Here is a 17,347-nt window from a genome sequence, read left to right on the forward strand (position 1 = left end):
CCCGTGGGCCTTAATGCAGAACACATTTCCACAGAGAGGCAGAGGAAAGCGCAAGAGCACTGAAGTTCAATTTACATTCTCAGTCAGTGAAACAGAATGGAAATAAAAAACAGTTGTGCTGAGAGTCATTTATAACTGAAGGCCGGCTCCAAGACCGCCTTTCCTACAATGTCATGAAATAAAAGGCATTTCTAAGCCACCAGCAAAAAAAAAAAAAAAGCTAGTAACCAAAATAAGGAGAGGTGAAGGCTTTCTGTTAAAAAATAAAATTAAATTAGAGAGCTGATGACATGTGGACTGCCTCTCTCCCGACTGGGCGGAGATCAGGTGATTCCAGTACTTCCTGGTGGCAAGTCTTTTGCTTCTGCGCCTGGCTTGTTCCTGTGCCTGCCAGTCGCCTGGAAGCCGGCGTTGTCCCAGGAAAGCCTCGCCAACGGAATGAGGTTCACGTCACAGTTTGGCAGGATTCCTCCAAGACCACAGCTTGTCCGCTGTCACGTCCCCGTGATTTCCAGGTACAAATTTGCCATAGTAAGTTATGTCTGGCTGGTTCTGCAAAAAGAAAAAAAAATACCCCAAGTGCTAGCAGATGGCAGCAGTTCCAAGACCATGTCAGCTCCAAAGCTAAGAACCAGTGCGCCAGACATGAGGGCAACGGGCTACGAGTGTGGGGGTGGAGCAAGAGGGTCGCTGACTTGGGTTTCAAACTTGCTCTCACGCAGCTCATGGGCAGCAGAAATAGAGAAGTCTATTCCTGACTCCATGTCTTGCACATTTTCTGCAAAGCTGAAAAAAAATGCAAATCCTTTGTAGAAGAGGTACAAACCCTCTTCACAGAGCGCTGCTCCCGGCTCCTCTGGGTGCCAAGCTGTCCTCATCACTAGGCTTTACCTGAGCTAAAATTTCTCTAAAGCATATCTGAGTCCCTGGCTCAGTTTGTAGGGTCGTCCCCACATTATATTGTAACAATTTATTCACGGTGCTGTTCCCACTGTTGCGCTGTAAACTTTCTAAGGACACGGGACATCCCTCATTTATATCTGTCTCCTTGTTTTCAGCACACTGTTTGGTGTACAATCTGTGGCTTCTTAAGTAATTATGGGAAGAATTAATGCTCTATCCGTACACTCAATACATATTCAAATGAAATGTTTTCAACTTTTTGTTTTCTTTTAATTTGCATATGGAGAAATCTATTTAAAATACACATTTAGATATTTTAGGAATGGTTAGAAGTAAAACCTGTGAGCCCCTCCAGAGCCCAATTTATGACCCTTACGAGAGGTTAGAATAGCTAAAAACACTGATTTCCCCAACTCCCTAGCAGCTCAGTGTGCTGTGGGGCTGGTTATGGCCAAAGCTATGTCAGTGAAAGTCCTGTGGGAGGCTTCTGAGACCAGCGCTACTCTGTTCCCATTCTTCCTCCATTGAAGGCTGCTGCAGGCACCTGCAGACAGGAGGTTCTGATTCAGCACAGCAAGGGTAGAGGAGCAGATGGAAGACCCTACGTTCTGGACAGTAGCTTGCAGTAGCTGAGCCTGCATCAGCTTCTGCCATCTCTAACTCAAACGATTTTTACCCCAAAGGTAGCCTAATGTCTCTGAACATTTCTAATTCAACAGGAAATAATGGAGCAATTGCTCTGAGCAGAGCACAATGCTAGTTTGAGGGGAAGTATACAGCTTGACTAAGACAAAGCATCAGAGAGTTTCTGAAATGTATAGGAAAACCGTTTTGAGAGTTTTGTCATGTCCTCGAGTCTTATTTTTTTTATTTTATTTTATTTATTCATTTTAGAGAGGAGACAGAGGGACAGAGAGAGACAGAGACAGGGGGGGAGGAGCTGGAAGCATCAACTCCAATATGCGCCTTGACCAGGCAAGCCCAGGGTTTTGAACCAGCGACCTCAGCATTTTCAGGTCGATGCTTTATCCACTGCGCTACCACAGGTCAGGCGACCTCGAGTCTTAGATTTTGTTTTTTTCTGCTATGACCTCCCAACATAAGGCAATGTATATATTTTTTCCTAAACAATTATATTTTATAGGTTATGGCTTTCATGACACTGCCCCTGCAAGCTTGGTCCTACACTTTCAAGCAATGTAAAAATTTTCTTCTCTTGCCTGACCAGGCAGTGGCGCAGTGGATAGAGCGTCGAACTGTGATGCAGAGGACCCAGATTGGAGACCCCGAGGTCGCCAGCTTGAGCACGGGCTAATCTGGCTTGAGCAAAAAGCTCACCAGCTGGCACCCAAGGTTGCTGGCTCGAGCAAGGGGTGGCTCAGTCTGCTGAAGGCCCATAGTCAAGGCACATATGAGAAAGCAATCAATGAATAACTAAGTATTGCAACGAGAAACTAATGATTGATGCTTCTCGTCTCTCTCCATTTCTGTCTGTCTGTCCCTGTCTATCCCTCTCTCTGACTCTGTCCCTGTAAAAAAAAACAAACCATTTTCTTCTCTATAACCATGATATCATTATCATATTTAATATTTTACAACTATAATCTAATTCCCAACCCATATTCAAATTTCCCTGATTGTCCACCATAAGTGTCTTCTATAGTTGAGAGCAGTAATCAAGCAGTGCCTTATGTTTTTATGTACACTAGCCATCCTCTGCCCCTCATTTATCCATAAATTTTGCTTGTTGAAGAGAATAGACCAGTTGTCATAAAATGTCTCACTTTAAGAATTTTGTCAGGCCCTGGCCAATGGTTCAGTGGATAGAGTGTTGGCAAGGCATATGGATGACCCAGGTTTGATTCCCAGTCAGGCCACACAGGAGAAGCAACCATCTCCCCTCCACTCTCTGCCTCTTGCTCTCCTGTAGCCATTGGCTCCATTGGTTTGAGCATGGCCCCAGGCACTGAGGATAGATAGGTTGGTCTGAGCATGTTAGCCACGGGCGCTAAAAATAGCTTGGTACTGGCCCTGGCTGGTTAGCTCAGTGGTAGAGCGTCGGCCTGGCGTGCAGGAGTCCCGGGTTCGATTCCCGGCCAGGGCACACAGGAGAAGCGCCCATCTGCTTCTCCACCCCTCCCCCTCTCCTTCCTCTCTGTCTCTCTCTTCCCCTCTCACAGCCAAAGCTCCATTGAAGCAAAGTTGGCCCAGGCACTGAGGATGGCTCTATGGCCTCTGCCTCAGGCGCTAGAATGGCTCTGGTTGCAACAGAGCGATGCCCCAGATGGGCAGAGCATCGCCCCCTGGTGGGCATGCTGGGTAGATCCCAGTCAGGTGCATGCGGGAGTCTGTCTGACTGCCTCCCCATTTCCAACTTCAGAAAAATACACACACACACACACACACAAATAGCTTGGTACTTGAGCATGGGCCCCAGATGGGGGTTGCTGAGTAGATCCCAGTCTGGGTGCATGTGGGAGTCTGTCTCTCTATTTCCCCTCCTCTCACCTAAAAAAAGAAAAGAATTTAGTCAGGTTATTTCCTCTGGTGTCATTTTATTGTTTTTCTGTCCCCATATTTCCCATAACTGGAGTTATGTCCAACTGTTTGATAAGATTTGTGTTGATGTTTTTTTGCAAGAATGCAATAGAAGCCTGACCAGGCAGTGGCGCAGTAGATAGAGCGTCGGACTGGGATGTGGAAGTATCCAGGTTCGAGATCCTAAGGTCGCCAGCTTGAGCGCGGGCTCATCTGGTTTGAGCAAAAGGCTCACCGGCTTGGACCCAAGGTCGCTGGCTCCAGCAAGGGGTTGCTCAGTCTGCTGAAGGCCCACGGTTAAGGCACATATGAGAAAGCAATCAATGAACAACTAAGAAGTCGCAACTCGCAACGAGAAACTAATGATTGATGCTTCTCATCTCTCTCCATTCCTGTCTGTCTGTCTGTCCCTGTCTATCTCTGCCTCTGTAAAAAAAAAAAAAAAAAGAATGCAATAGAAGATCCATGTGCTAGTTTTCATGGTTTCTTTTTGTGACATGCAACTGGGTGCCACCACCCATATTCAGGCAAGCTTCTCAGCCATTGGTCTTGTGCCTCCTCTCCCTGCCAACAGCTGGACACTGTCCCTGTGCCTGATCTGACATGTGTCCCACATTTCCATGCCTCTGTGTGCACTGTGCTCTAGGCATAGGTCATCTTTTTCCTATAGGCATGGTGTGTGTCTAAGACCTGCATGGGGCAGGACTTGAGACTTGCTTCTGACCAGCAGAATGCAGCACAGGCAAAGAGATGTTACTCCCTTAATTATGATATATTACATACGATAGTAGCCCCATCTAGCTGGCGGATTCGGTCTCTTGCTGACTTTGATGGTGCAAACTGCCATGCTGGAGAAGTTTACATGGTAAGGAGGTGAGTGCATCCCCCACCAACAGTCAGTAAGTAATAAGGTCCTCAGTCCAACAAGCCTCAAGGACCTGAAACTTGCCAAGAACCATGCACCTGAGCCTGGAAGCGGCTCCTTCCTCATTTGAGCCTTCATATGAGATCCCACTCGTGGCTAATGCCTTGATTGTAGCCTCATGAGATTCTGAGCCAGACCACTGGACTAAGCTGTACCTGAACTTCCAACCTAAAGAAATTATGAGGTAATAAATGTGTGTTGTTTTAAGCTAATAAGTTTTGGAGTGATTTGTTACATAACAATAAATGATGAATCCATCCCACATACCTCACTTTTATATCTCAAGCCTAATTAGTCTTTAAGGACCAACATAAATACCTTAGTATCCTTAAGATCCTATTACTCGGAGTCCCTGCTTATCCTTCAATATCTCACATTCACCAGGACCATTTCTACTACCTCTCTAACTGGACCATATGTTCATTGTAAGCAGAAGCCATATTGGAAAGCTGTATCTCCTGCATTCTGAAGCATCATGTTGTGAGGTAGGAGGTACTCACCGAGCACTTGTTATTAACAGCAGAAGCAAATATTGTATTCAACAACCCATAGCAGTATACACTCACTATAATCCTGCTTTACCAAATGTTGAGAGCTGTATCAATAGCTGTAATCAAATACATCTATAATAATGAGAGATATTTGGCCCTGCAAAAGAAAACATTGTTATTTGGGATTTTCTTTTATTTTTATTAAAACAATACAAATGGAGTGAGTTAGTGACAATGATGTGTTCCAGATGTTCTAGATAAGACAATAGAAAATATAAACAAGAGTATTTCCTTATTTTTTCCTGAGGAAAATTCTAATAATAAGTTCAGTCTTTAACCAATTGACCTTTCCCAAATTCACACTTTCTCCCTAACCTTGGCGTGCTGAGCACAGGGAGGACTTGAGGGATCCGTGTGGTGATAAAAGCACTTTCGAGTGCCAATTTCAAGATGGTTTGCAAAGGAAACAGGCAAGAAGGCTGCCGGCCACGTCTGTCATTAAAACACTTGAGACACGCATAGAAGAGAAGGAACAAGATGAGCAAACAACTACTTGGAGGGAAACAGAGACAGTAAAAGAAGCAGTATGTGCCTCCGACTGCTGTCAGCCAGGCACCAACACCTCCACCTGCGTTCACATTGTAAGAAAGCCAGGAACCATAAGTCCCAGAATCCTTTTCTGTGGGTGGTTCGGGCACTGATAGTGTCTGCCCAGGAGAGACACTTGCAAGAGATTAGGAAGACAGATTATTCAGAGATGGCAGTTTTAATAGAACACATGGCCAGATGTTGAAATCAGAATACTGTCCGAGATGGCTCTACAGAACCAACCGCCACACTTCTACAGAGTGGAGGCTTGTGGGAGCATCCAAAGATTCATGAAAAAAGCAGCAGCTTCCCGGGAATCTTGTGAGAACCACCGAGTCAGGGGACCCTTCACTTGCCTTTACTCCCTCCATGTTATTAAACTGTATCTCCATAGCTATGGGAGCCCCTAGCAGGGGCTTCTCCTTGTGTGGACCTAAGTGTGTATCTTTGAAATGTCTCTGCTTGGCACTTGGTGGGTTCTCTGAACATCAAAACTCAAGTTTTTGTTCATCTCTAGGAATTTTCCTTACATTAGTTATTTCTTTTATTTTTCTCTGTCTGCCTATTGACTTGATTCTCTGCTTCAAAGAATCTATTAGATTTGTTTGACTTCTTTGTATATTTTTAGGTCTCTTAAGTTTTTCCCTCATTTCTAATTTTCTAGATTTTGCCTTATAGACCACAGATAATTCCACCTTCACCTTGTTAAATCAATAATTTGAAACTTCGAATGCAATCTTGTCTTAATAGCCATTCATATACATACTTTTATATATGACATATATAATTTAAAAAATTTCTTGCAGCCCTGGCCAGGTAGGTCAGTTGGTTAGAACATTGTCCCAATATGCCAAGGTTGTGGGTTTGATCCCCAGTCAGGGAGCATACAAGAATCAACCAATAAAGGCATAAATAAGTGAAACAACAAATCATTTTCTCTCTTTTTTCTCTTCCTCTCTCTCTTTAAAATCAGTCAATAAATATTTAAGAAAAAATTCATGCAATTTTTGCTCTGATTACTCCATTTTAATAGCAACCCATTCCCATTTCATTGGTGCACGTGAATCTATCGTACAATCATGAATGCAGTTCAGATTAGCCTGGGTTATTTCAGGGGGAAAAAGCCACTTTCTGTTTTCCTGATATTAAGGGTTTCCATTTTATTTCTTTCATTGAGTAATTAGGTACAAATCTACTGTGTAGTTTTAGTGGTTGCTTTGGGCCTTATAGTGTCCATTTTTAATTTACCACAATTTACTTATAAATGATATCACACCACTTTACAGATAGTATGAGAGCCTTATAATACTATAGTTCCATTTTTATTCTTTCTTTTATTGTTGTCCTTCTACATATATTATGAACCCAAAAAACTGTTCCAAGTCACATGGTCTTAGAGCCTAGGTGGTCTGATTCATTCTCTTAAACTACGTGCTGAACATGCCCACTAAATAGAACAAGAAAACAAAAGCCCTCTGCTCAGACTTGGGCGTTGATGATCCTCTGCTTAGAAAGGCTACGCTGGTTCAATGTGAGGTGGGTCCCGGCTAAAGTGAAGCACAGTCAGGAAATTCACATGTTTGAGTGTGGGTTCTGCATGGTTCCAACAGTGTGTGTCCATGTAGACTTCAGAAAGTCCTGCCTGCAGGGATAAAATAGGTCGATTTACAGAGTTCCTCGAGACTATTTTTCATATGGAAAATAAAATGTGTGTGTGTATGTGTGTGTGTATTAATTTATTAAACCTTACTTCATTGTAAAGTAGTCCATTTACAACAGGGCAGAGAATATTGCTATATCTGGCAATTCAGTAAATGTTTGACTTGAGAGTGTATTCAACTTTGAGGAAGGTAGACCTCCTGTTCTATTACTTTGCTGCATTGGTTATATCAGGATTTACCAAAAAGAATTTAGTTTCCATCTCAGGTGAACACTAAATTTATTTCTCTGCTTAAAAAAAATTGTATTTTATTATTTCAACAAGTCCTCAATCTTATTGTTTCAACTAGCCCCAATAAATTTTAGTTGTTACTGTTCACTTCTTGTTCCTGTTCACTTAGATTTTTATGTCACGGCATCAGACTCTCAAATAAATACTGACAGGGGCAGGGCTGAAATTCACAGTGTGATACATTGTATAATCTATGCCCCCAAAGAGGTGAATAAATCATGCACTCCTGTGTAGCAGAACAGGAGCTGTTCCCATGTGCCCCAACAAAGGCTCCCTGAGCACATCTGTGGAATGCCACAGACCCGGCTCAGGAAGAGACCACTCAAGGCAGCAGTCCATGACTGGGGCACAGACTCTGAAGGAATGTAGTAGAATGTCACTTCAAAAGGCCAGATGGGACCAGGGAGCTGACCAGTCCAGTCATCCTATTGGTGAGGATGCTGGGCTCTCAGCATGGATCTGAGGACTCTTCTTTCTCCTCCTCACAGTCACAATGCATTAAGCTACTCTCAGACAATGTCTTAGAGAAGAGGTGAAGTCTAGAAATGAATGAACGAACAAACAAACAAAAAACCCTTTTGGATCAGCTTATAAGGGGAGTTGAATAAACACTCAATACTAAGTAAAATGTATAGTATTATAGTTAATGATACATGCTAAGAATAAAAATAAAGCAGCTAAGAGAGATAGGAATGGTCAGCATTGGGAATTGGGTAGTCTGGGAAGGTGCCAGCAAGAAGGTGACACTTGAGTAGAACCTGGAGGAAGGTGGAGAAGTATGCCATGTGGCCTCTTAGGCACTAGCCCCACCTGATGAGAGAGACTAGGGAAGCCAGTGAGGAAGGAGTGAGGGAGAGGTGTACACGGACCATCATAGGAGCGGGGGGTAGAAGGGGAGCAGAGGGCCAGGTCACACAGCATCTGTGGGCCTCTGGAGAGATGTTCTCTTTTCCTACAGATGGGGACAACTGTAGTGAAAGTTAGAGGGAGAGGAGGAAAAGACGTGAGTTGGGTTTTATACGCATTATCCATGCCATGTGAGATGTGAGAGCAGACGCAGCAGGGCAGAAGTAGAAGCAGAGAGAGCAGGTAAGGGCAAAGTATACCAGTTAAGCTTTGAGACGACGGAGACTTGGGCCGTGGTAGATGTCATAAAAATTGGTTGTTTTGGGGATATATTCTGAAGATGGAGCCTGCGTGTTTGCTGATGGATTTGATGTGGGGTGCAGGAGAGAATGAGTCAAGGATAAGCTCAAAGTCTCCGGCCCGAGTAACGGTTACAGAGGTGGAAAGGACTGTGGGAAGGGTAGGCTGGGGGAAAAGTCAGCAGTTGTGTTCTGGGCATTTTTAAGTCGGATATTCCCCTCAAAAATGCAAGTGGAAATATTGAGTCTGTCATTGAACAGTAGCGTTGAGGGGTGGGGAGCAGCTGGGGCTGCTCATAGGAGTGTCATTCTGCAGCTGGCATTGATGGACAGACTGCAGACCACCCCCAAACGAAGGAGGCATTCCAGCTCTTAGGAGGCAAGGAGATGTGAGGAGACAGAAGAGGGGATGGGAAAGAACAGCCACTACGACCAGAAGAAAACTGGGGGAATGAGATGTTCAGAAAGCCAACCCAAGAAACTGTTTCAAGAATATGAGGGTCAAATGCTAGTTGTAAGGTAATAAGACCAAAACTTATAACTGACCCTTGGGGTTAGAAGCATGGAAATTGTGGAAGATCTTGTTAAGAGCAGCTTTTGTGCAGAGGGAGAGGTAAAATCCCAGTAACAGCGAGTTCAGGTCAATGAAAATGGTGAGTATGGACTTTTGAAAATTTTCTGCTTCATAAAAGCTATGAGAAAACTGGTAAAAATTGTCAGAATGAACTTTCTAAGAACTTTGGAAATTAACCAAAGTCTTGTAGCAATCCAGGGAGCATTTATGCAAGAAAAGCAGCCAAGTCTCAGGAAGAACAGAAAGCTTTGTGGAGCTTTAACTTGCCCTGTTCCCACCTCTTTCTCTCTAGCTTTTCAGAAGACTCAAATCCAGCAGCCCGACAGCCACCATGGAAGGCAGGATGAAAGTGGAGCTTCTTCAGTGCCTTGTCTCAGAGAATTGTCATTATTGGATGTGCCTGCGGGTTCCCTGGAAGACCCCAGTAAAAGGACGTCTTTGTTTGACCTCATTCAGAGCTCACCCACTGAGAACCAAGCCCTTGCTAAGAGGTGTGTGTTAAAAACACTCAGAGGCCAATGTCTAATTTCACAACTGTACAAAGTTGGGGCAAACTATAGGCTAACAGAAAAGCTTAAATGGAAAAACTGGACAATGAAATATCCACAAGGGTTTTGAAAAGTCCCAATATACTCTAAGGAATCCAGGAGACTAGGCAGCCACACACACAGGGCTATGCACACAACACTCAAGAGTGACCCACCTCTCACTTCTGGCCAGTGTTAAGTTCTGTGTCAGCAGGAAGTGAAGGCTAAGGCAGAGTTGTCAACGGCCTAGCTGGGCATTGCAGGGACACCCCAATACGTATACACAGAGTCCTTGGCAAATATTGGGAGACTTCTCATTGATTCTAGGTGTTTAAGGAAGTCTCTGTTTAGTCATTAGCTGACCACCAAGGTAATCAAGCAGACACTTAGGTAGTGATAAACAGCAAAGAATGTAGCCTGACCTGTGGTGGCGCAGTGGATAAAGCGTCGACCTGGACTGCTGAGGTCGCTGGTTCGAAACCCTGGGCTTACCTGGTCAAGGCACATACGGGAGTTGATGCTTCCTGCTCCTCCCCCCTTCTCTCTCTCTTTCTCTCTCTCCTATAAAATGAATAAATAAAGAAAAAAAAACAGCAAAGAATGTAGACAAAACTTGTTCAGAAAACTTGTTAAACACACAAATAACACAAACAAGCAACAATAAGAGCAAACCCTGGGAGAGAAAAATACTTGCTTTCCAGGGTTGCCATATTATATTCTTTAAAGCAAAAAAATATAAGGCATGCAATGAAACAAAGTGTGGGCCATACACCAGAAAAATATAGTCAATACAAACTGTCCCTCAGGAAGCCTAGACATTCAAATCAGCTGCTTTAAATATGTCCAAACAACTAAAGGAAATCATGTCTAAAGAAATAAAGAAAGGGGTCCTGGCCAGTTGGCTCAGTGGTAGAGCGTTGGCCTGGCGTGCAGGAGTCCTGGGTTCGATTCCCGGCCAGGGCACACAGGAGAAGCGCCCATCTGCTTCTCCACCCCTCCCCCTCTTCTTCCTCTCTGTCTCTCTCTTCCCCTCCCGCAGCCAAGGCTCCATTGGAGCAAAGTTGGCCTGGGCGCTGAAGATGGCTCCATGGCCTCTGCCACAGGCTCTAGAATGGCTCTGGTTGGGACAGAGCGATGCCCCAGGTAGGCAGAGCATCGCCCCCTGGTGGGCGTGCCGGGTGGATTCCAGTTTGGCACATGCGGGAGTCTGTCTGACTGCTTCCCCATTTCCAACTTCAGAAAAATACAGAAATAAAGAAAAGTATGAGAATGAGATGTTATCAAACAGAGAAGAGCAATGATGAGATATAAACTGCAAAGAAAGTAGGTTCAAAAGAGGACAACAGATAAATTGATGAGAAGGCTCACTGTAGTGCTGTTTACAGATCACTGGTATCTAGGTACTGAGGGCAGGGGAATGTCTGATGATAAATTGTAACACATGGGAGTGTGGAGGGTAATGAGACCATTCTGTATCCTGATTGCGCTGGTGATTCCAGATATCTATGCATGTCTTCATATTCTTAGAACTGTCCCCCCAAATAATAAGTCACTTTTACTGTATGGTGACTTTCAAATAATGTTCAAAAGCAAGTGATGATTATGAAAATAATTTTAAAAAATTTGTTTCACAAGAGCTAGAAATAAAATACTAAACCACAGCATGTGAGATGAGAAAGGACTAGCTTGCCTGACCTGTGGTGGCGCAGTGGATAAAGCCTCGACCTGGAAATGCTGAGGTCGCCGGTTCAAAACCCTGGGCTTGCCTGGTCAAGGCACATATGGGAGTTGATGCTTCCAGCTCCTCCCCCCATCTCTCTCTCCTCTCTCTCTCTCCCCCTTTCTCTCCTCTCTAAAATGAATAAATAAAATTAAAAAAAAAGAAAAAAAAAGAAAGGACTAGCTTGGAGGAAAGTGGAAGTTCCTAGTCTAGTTCAGAAGAACAGGCTACTTATTAACCTCATACATATGTAACAGATTGATTTTATCTACAGCGTTGAAGACAATCGACTCAGTAAGATATTAAAAATATGCTGCATAAAAGGCACACATTAAATATGGGGGTGGTGAACCAAAAGGACAATTCAAGCAAAACAGAAAGATTGAAAATAAATGAATAGCCCTGAACGGATAGCTCGGTTGGTTGGGGTATTGTCCTGAAGTACAGAGGTTTCTGGTTCGATTCCCCGTCAGGGCACATACAGAAACAGATCTATGTTCCTGTTTCTCTCTCTCCTTTCCTCTCTCTCTGAAAAAAAAAATCAATAAATACGGATTAAAATATAAAGAAGATAAATGAGTAAAAAAGAATGTGCAAGGCATATACTGTATTATAGAAACAAAGCCAGTATAACAATATTAATATCCTACCTATGAGATATAATTTATTTCATTTTATTTATTTATCTTATTTTATTTATTTATGTATTTTAAGTGAGAGGAAGGGAGATAGAGAGACATACTCCTGCATGTGCCCCGACCAGTACCTACCTGGCAGTGCCCGTCTGGGGCCAATGCTCGAATCAAACAAGCCATCCTTAGCACCCGAGGTCAGCACTTAGACCAACTGAGCCACTGGCTGTGACAGGGGAAGAGGGAGAGAAGGGGGAGAGAAGCAGATGGTCATTTCTATTGTATGCCCTGACCGAGTTTTGAACCTGGGCCGACACTCTATCCACTTAGCCATCTGGCTAGGGCTTCAATTTCCCCTTTTCATCAAAGCACAGTCATACTGATTAGGGGCCACCCTGATGACCTCATCTTAACTTGATCATCTGAAGAGACTCTATTTCCAAATAAGGTCACATTCACAGGTACTGGGGTTAGGACTTCAAAATCTCTTGGGGGCCACAGTTCAACCCATAACATACATCAAAACCAGTGGGATAAATGTAAAGCAACTCACTGTGGGCCTCAGGCTGCTAGAACTTGACTTGGTGGAACCAGGACAATTTTCTGTGCATTTCCGAGACAGTGCCATGTAGGAGAGGCACTGGGTGTAGAGCAACATCCTACAAGACTGGTGACTGAGGATCCACAGGGGGTGGGGAGTCTACATTTGCTTTAAGACTAAGAAATAAATTACTTTTAAAAGGAATTTGAAAGATACTATAGGGATGAAATATTAGTGAATAAAAATTTTAGCAACAATAGTATTTCCATCCAATAATCCTATTGAAGTAACCATAGTGATATAAAGACATCTTGGTTTTATTGATTTCTTTTTTTCCCAGAAAAGAATTAACTATTATTTTTAACTGCCCTGTCAGGAAAAGTATTTTGACCACATGTGTGGTGTAATGGGAGACTTTTTTTGGAGTCTTTGTCCCTAGTTCCTGGCACAGAGCTCAACCCTTGGAGTGTCTTTGTTACTCCTAACAAGGTGCTCTCAACTATCGCTGTGTTTGTGCTGATGAGGAGACTCTTGGAGGGCCCCATGGTAGCTTAGGGGTGGGGGTGGTCCCCCAAAGACCAAGCTGTGATTAGAGTTGATACTTTTAGCTCCCATCTGCACTGCTGAGTTCAATCAATGGCCAATGATTCAATCGCCCGTGCCTATGTAATAAAGTCTCCATAAAATCCCCTAAGTGAACGGGTTTGGAGAGCTTCCAGGTTGGGGAACACATAGAGGTGCTGGGAGGGTGGTGCTCCTAGAGAAGCCATGATGATGCCACATCCCCTGCCCCTACCTCATACCTCGCCCTGTGCATCTCTTCTTTTTGGCTGTTCCTGAGTTGTATCTTTTATAATAAACTGCTACTAGCAATTAAAGTGTTTTCCTGAGTTCTTCAAGCCATTCTTGAAAACCACTGAACTTGAGGGGAAGACTGTGGGAATCCCTGACTGGCATCTGACGAGAGTGTTTTAGGGAGTGGTTGCTTAGCCTCTGGCATCTGATGCTAACTCCGGGTAGTTAGTGTCAGAATAGAATTAAATCGTGGCATTCCAAGTTGCTGTTTGGAGAACTGGAGAGCTGGTACCGGGAAGGGTACCACATATTTGCTGTCGGGGAGGAAAGTAAATCTCAGTGCCACCAAGGAGGTTAAGACTAGAGCTTCAACTAATCTGGGGCTCCTCAAGATGGCCACCTGCCAGGTGGGAGTTAGCTTTGTACAAAACAATGACCCAGAGAAGGAAGGTATTATTATCTGTGTCTTTCTGTTGCTCTCATTTCTTGACATAAATATTCAAAATCTAAAATAAAGTGGGTTTTTTAAAAAGTTTTTTGTTTTAATGATTGTGCTCAAGCTTTATGAACACCTAAAGTTCATAGTTATTGGGTGAAAACTGGGATCTTTATTTTATCATATCTAAATCTAAATTTTTGGAAACAAGAAAGCCTATTTAAGCAGTCTGTAGCCATAAATGGTTTGAGATAAAATATACAAAACCACTGTAGTTTGGATGGATGTGTAATTTCAGGATAAGCCTATAATAAAGTTCATTCAGCCTGACTCGTGATGGCGCAGTGGATTTAACACTGACCTGGAATGCTGAAGTCACTGGTTCAAAACCCCAGGCTTGAGCCTGACCAGGTGGTAGCACAGTGGATAGAGTATTGGACTGGGATGCAGAGCACCCAGGTTCGAGACCCCGAGCTCGCCAGCTTGAGTGCAGGCTCATCTGGTTTGAGGAAAAGCCCACCAGCTTGAACCCAAGGTCGATGGCTCTAGCAAGGGGTTACTCGGTCTGCTGAAGACCCACGGTCAAGGCACATATGAGAAAGCAATCAATGAACAACTAAGGTGCTGCAACGTGCAATGAAAAACTAAATGATTGATGCTTCTCATCTCTCTCCGTTCCTGTCTGTCCCTGTCTATCCCTCTCTCTGACTTACTCTCCTCTGTCTCTGTAAAAAATAAATAAATAAATAAAAATTAAAATGCCCTTTAAAAAAAAAACAAAAAACCCAGGCTTGCCTGGTCAAGGCACATGTGGGAATTGATGCTTTCTGCTCCTTCCTTCCTTTCTCTCTCTCTCTAAAAACAATCAATAGATAAAATCTTCAAAAAAACCAAGTTCATTCAGTCATGTAAGCATGAATCGGAGAAACTGCTAGCACTATTTTTAAAAGATTTGCTACATGTTAGAAAGACTGGACTGATAAACGACAGAATTTACTGTTTGTTCTAAATCGAAGTTCAGTATGTCAACATTTGTCTGCTTTGCTCCCCCTACACCCTGCCACCCTGCCTCTCCACTCCTCCCCCTTTATTAGCAAATACTCCACCACCACATCTCAGGCGTTGGTGGGGATACATCAGCACCTTCTTATGGACCTTCAGATCAGTAGGGAAAATAGACTAAATCTAATCAACCTGTCTATACAGGTAAGATTAGCACTGTGATCTATGCCCCCAGGCAGGGTTCTAGGCACAGTGTCTACATGGAGCCCTGACCTGTGTGGGATAAAGGCAATAGAGGTGTTGCTGCGAGGTGACACATGGAGGAATGAGTGAAGGTCACCTGAGTGAAGGAAATCCAAGGGAGCATGTTCCAAGCAGAAAGAACAGTCTGTGGAAAGCCTTACATGGAAGGGAGCCTGGTGCTAAGTGCATGTGAGGAGATGGAAGACAAGGATGGCTGCAAAGTAAGAACAAGGACAACACAGTGCAGAACAAGCCTGGCCATTTAGGCCACAGGGATCTTTCTGCAGGGCTCCCTGAGCAGCTTCACAACATGACAGCTCCCACGTAATATTAAATCTCTAACTTAAGGGCACTAGAAAGCCATTGAGCAGCAATGTAGTCGGACCCAGGTTTGAAAGACATCTATATGGAGAGATTAGAGCTGGGTGATGGTGGAAATGGGGAGACACCTTATCAGGGTGTGGGATGATATCACCCTGGGCTAGGGCCATGGCAATGGAGAGGACATTAGGCAGAAGCATCCAGGAAGTTAAAGCAATAGGACACAGTGATGGAGCAGAAGGAGAAAGGGAGGGGTCACAGACGGGGTTTCTGACTTGTGGAGTTACACGGATGGCAGTGCCTTGGGTGAGAGAGGGAATTTACGGAAAGACTGTGAGGCAGGGTTCATGGTAGATCATGAGTTCAAGTTTGGACAACTTGAGTTTGAGGTGCTACTTGAACATCCAAGTGGAAAGACCATGCAGATGGTTGAACACATAGGTCTGGAGGTCAGGAAACAATTTGGGATGGAGATATAATTTTGAAGTTGCCAGGCTGATCGGTGGCAGCTAAAGCCATGAGCTTGGAAGAGATTTCTCAGTGGGAGGACAGTTGCCCAGGATCACACCCAGCATAAGTGCCTCGCAGAGGGGCCCGCGGGAGAGAACAGGAGGAACACTTAAAGAAGCGGAGGTGGACCAGGAGCTCCTGGCGTCATAGAGCCAAGAGAAAATGTGTTTCCAGAAAGGAGCGGTCTATAATGAAGTGGTACAGAGAGGCTGAGTGGGAGAACAGCAGACATATCTGAGTCTGGGGGTCCCAGCTGACGGAGGCCAGGCTGCTTGTGTGGATTCAGGCCCAAGCCAGACTGGCAAAGAGAGTGGAGGGAAAGAAGGGAACCATCTTGTTAGACAAATTGGCTTATTTATTTAATTTTACACTTGGATTTTTTTTTTGCATTTTTCTGAAGCTGGAAACGGGGAGGCAGTCAGACAGACTCCTGCATGCGCCCAACCGGGATCCACCCGGCACACCCACCGGGGGAGATGCTTTGCCCATCTGGGGCGTCGCTCTGTTGCATCCAGAGCCATCCTAGCGCCTGAGGTAAAGGTCACAGAGCCATCCTCAGCGCCCGGGCCATCTTTGCTCCAATGGAGCCTTGGCTGCGGGAGGGGAAGAGAGAGACAGAGAGGAAGGAGGGGGGGGGGTTGAAAAGCAGATGGGTGCTTCTCCTGTGTGCCCTGGCCGGGAATCGAACCAGGGACTCCTGCATGCCAGGCCGACGCTCTACCACTGAGCCAACTGGCCAGGGCACACTTGGGTTTTTGTACAGCTTGCTGTTAGCAGAGCAGAAGGGTTCCATTCAGTTGAGGATTTTCCTAACTGAACAACCAAATGAGTGGAGATCCCACTGCACTGGTTCACGAGTGTTCCCCACAAAAGACTGGTGGGGAGAAGTCTGTGAACGGTGTCATCTGCTTTCCAGAGTTTGGTATGCTCAAATATTCCATTCCCACTGATGTTTCTTGGCCTGAGATATTATTTACTGAGACTCAAAAAGCACTACCCTTAAAAGAAAAAAAATTAAATAATTGGACATCATCAAAATGAGAAACTGCTGCATATGAAAGACATTGTTTAAAAAAAATTAAAAGACAAGCCAGACACTGGGGGAAAATATTCTCTGCATCTGTAAGTATACGTATATCTATTTATATATACTGAAATGAGCTTATATCCAGAACACATAAAAGACTCTTAACACTCAAAAATAAAAAGATATGCTACCCAGTTAAAAGATGAACAAAAGACTGGAATAGACATTTCACAAAAGAAGGCATATGAATGAATGGTGGATAGGCTGCCCCTCAGGTGCCCCAGACCCCTCGGTCTCGAAGCCTTCACACTGGCCCATCACCACACCTGCATTGCTTTCCTAGGTATCTGCATGACTCCCTCTTCAGTCTTCAAAGGGTGCCTGGCTTCTTCCTGCCTCTCTTGCTCATTTTCTGTCCCTCTTGCCATCTGCCTGTTATGAGGATAGCATAGCTGTGTTCTATGTAGGTGGTACAGTA

This window comes from Saccopteryx bilineata, chromosome 2, assembly GCF_036850765.1.
Source record: "Saccopteryx bilineata isolate mSacBil1 chromosome 2, mSacBil1_pri_phased_curated, whole genome shotgun sequence".
Taxonomy (NCBI): domain Eukaryota; kingdom Metazoa; phylum Chordata; class Mammalia; order Chiroptera; family Emballonuridae; genus Saccopteryx; species Saccopteryx bilineata.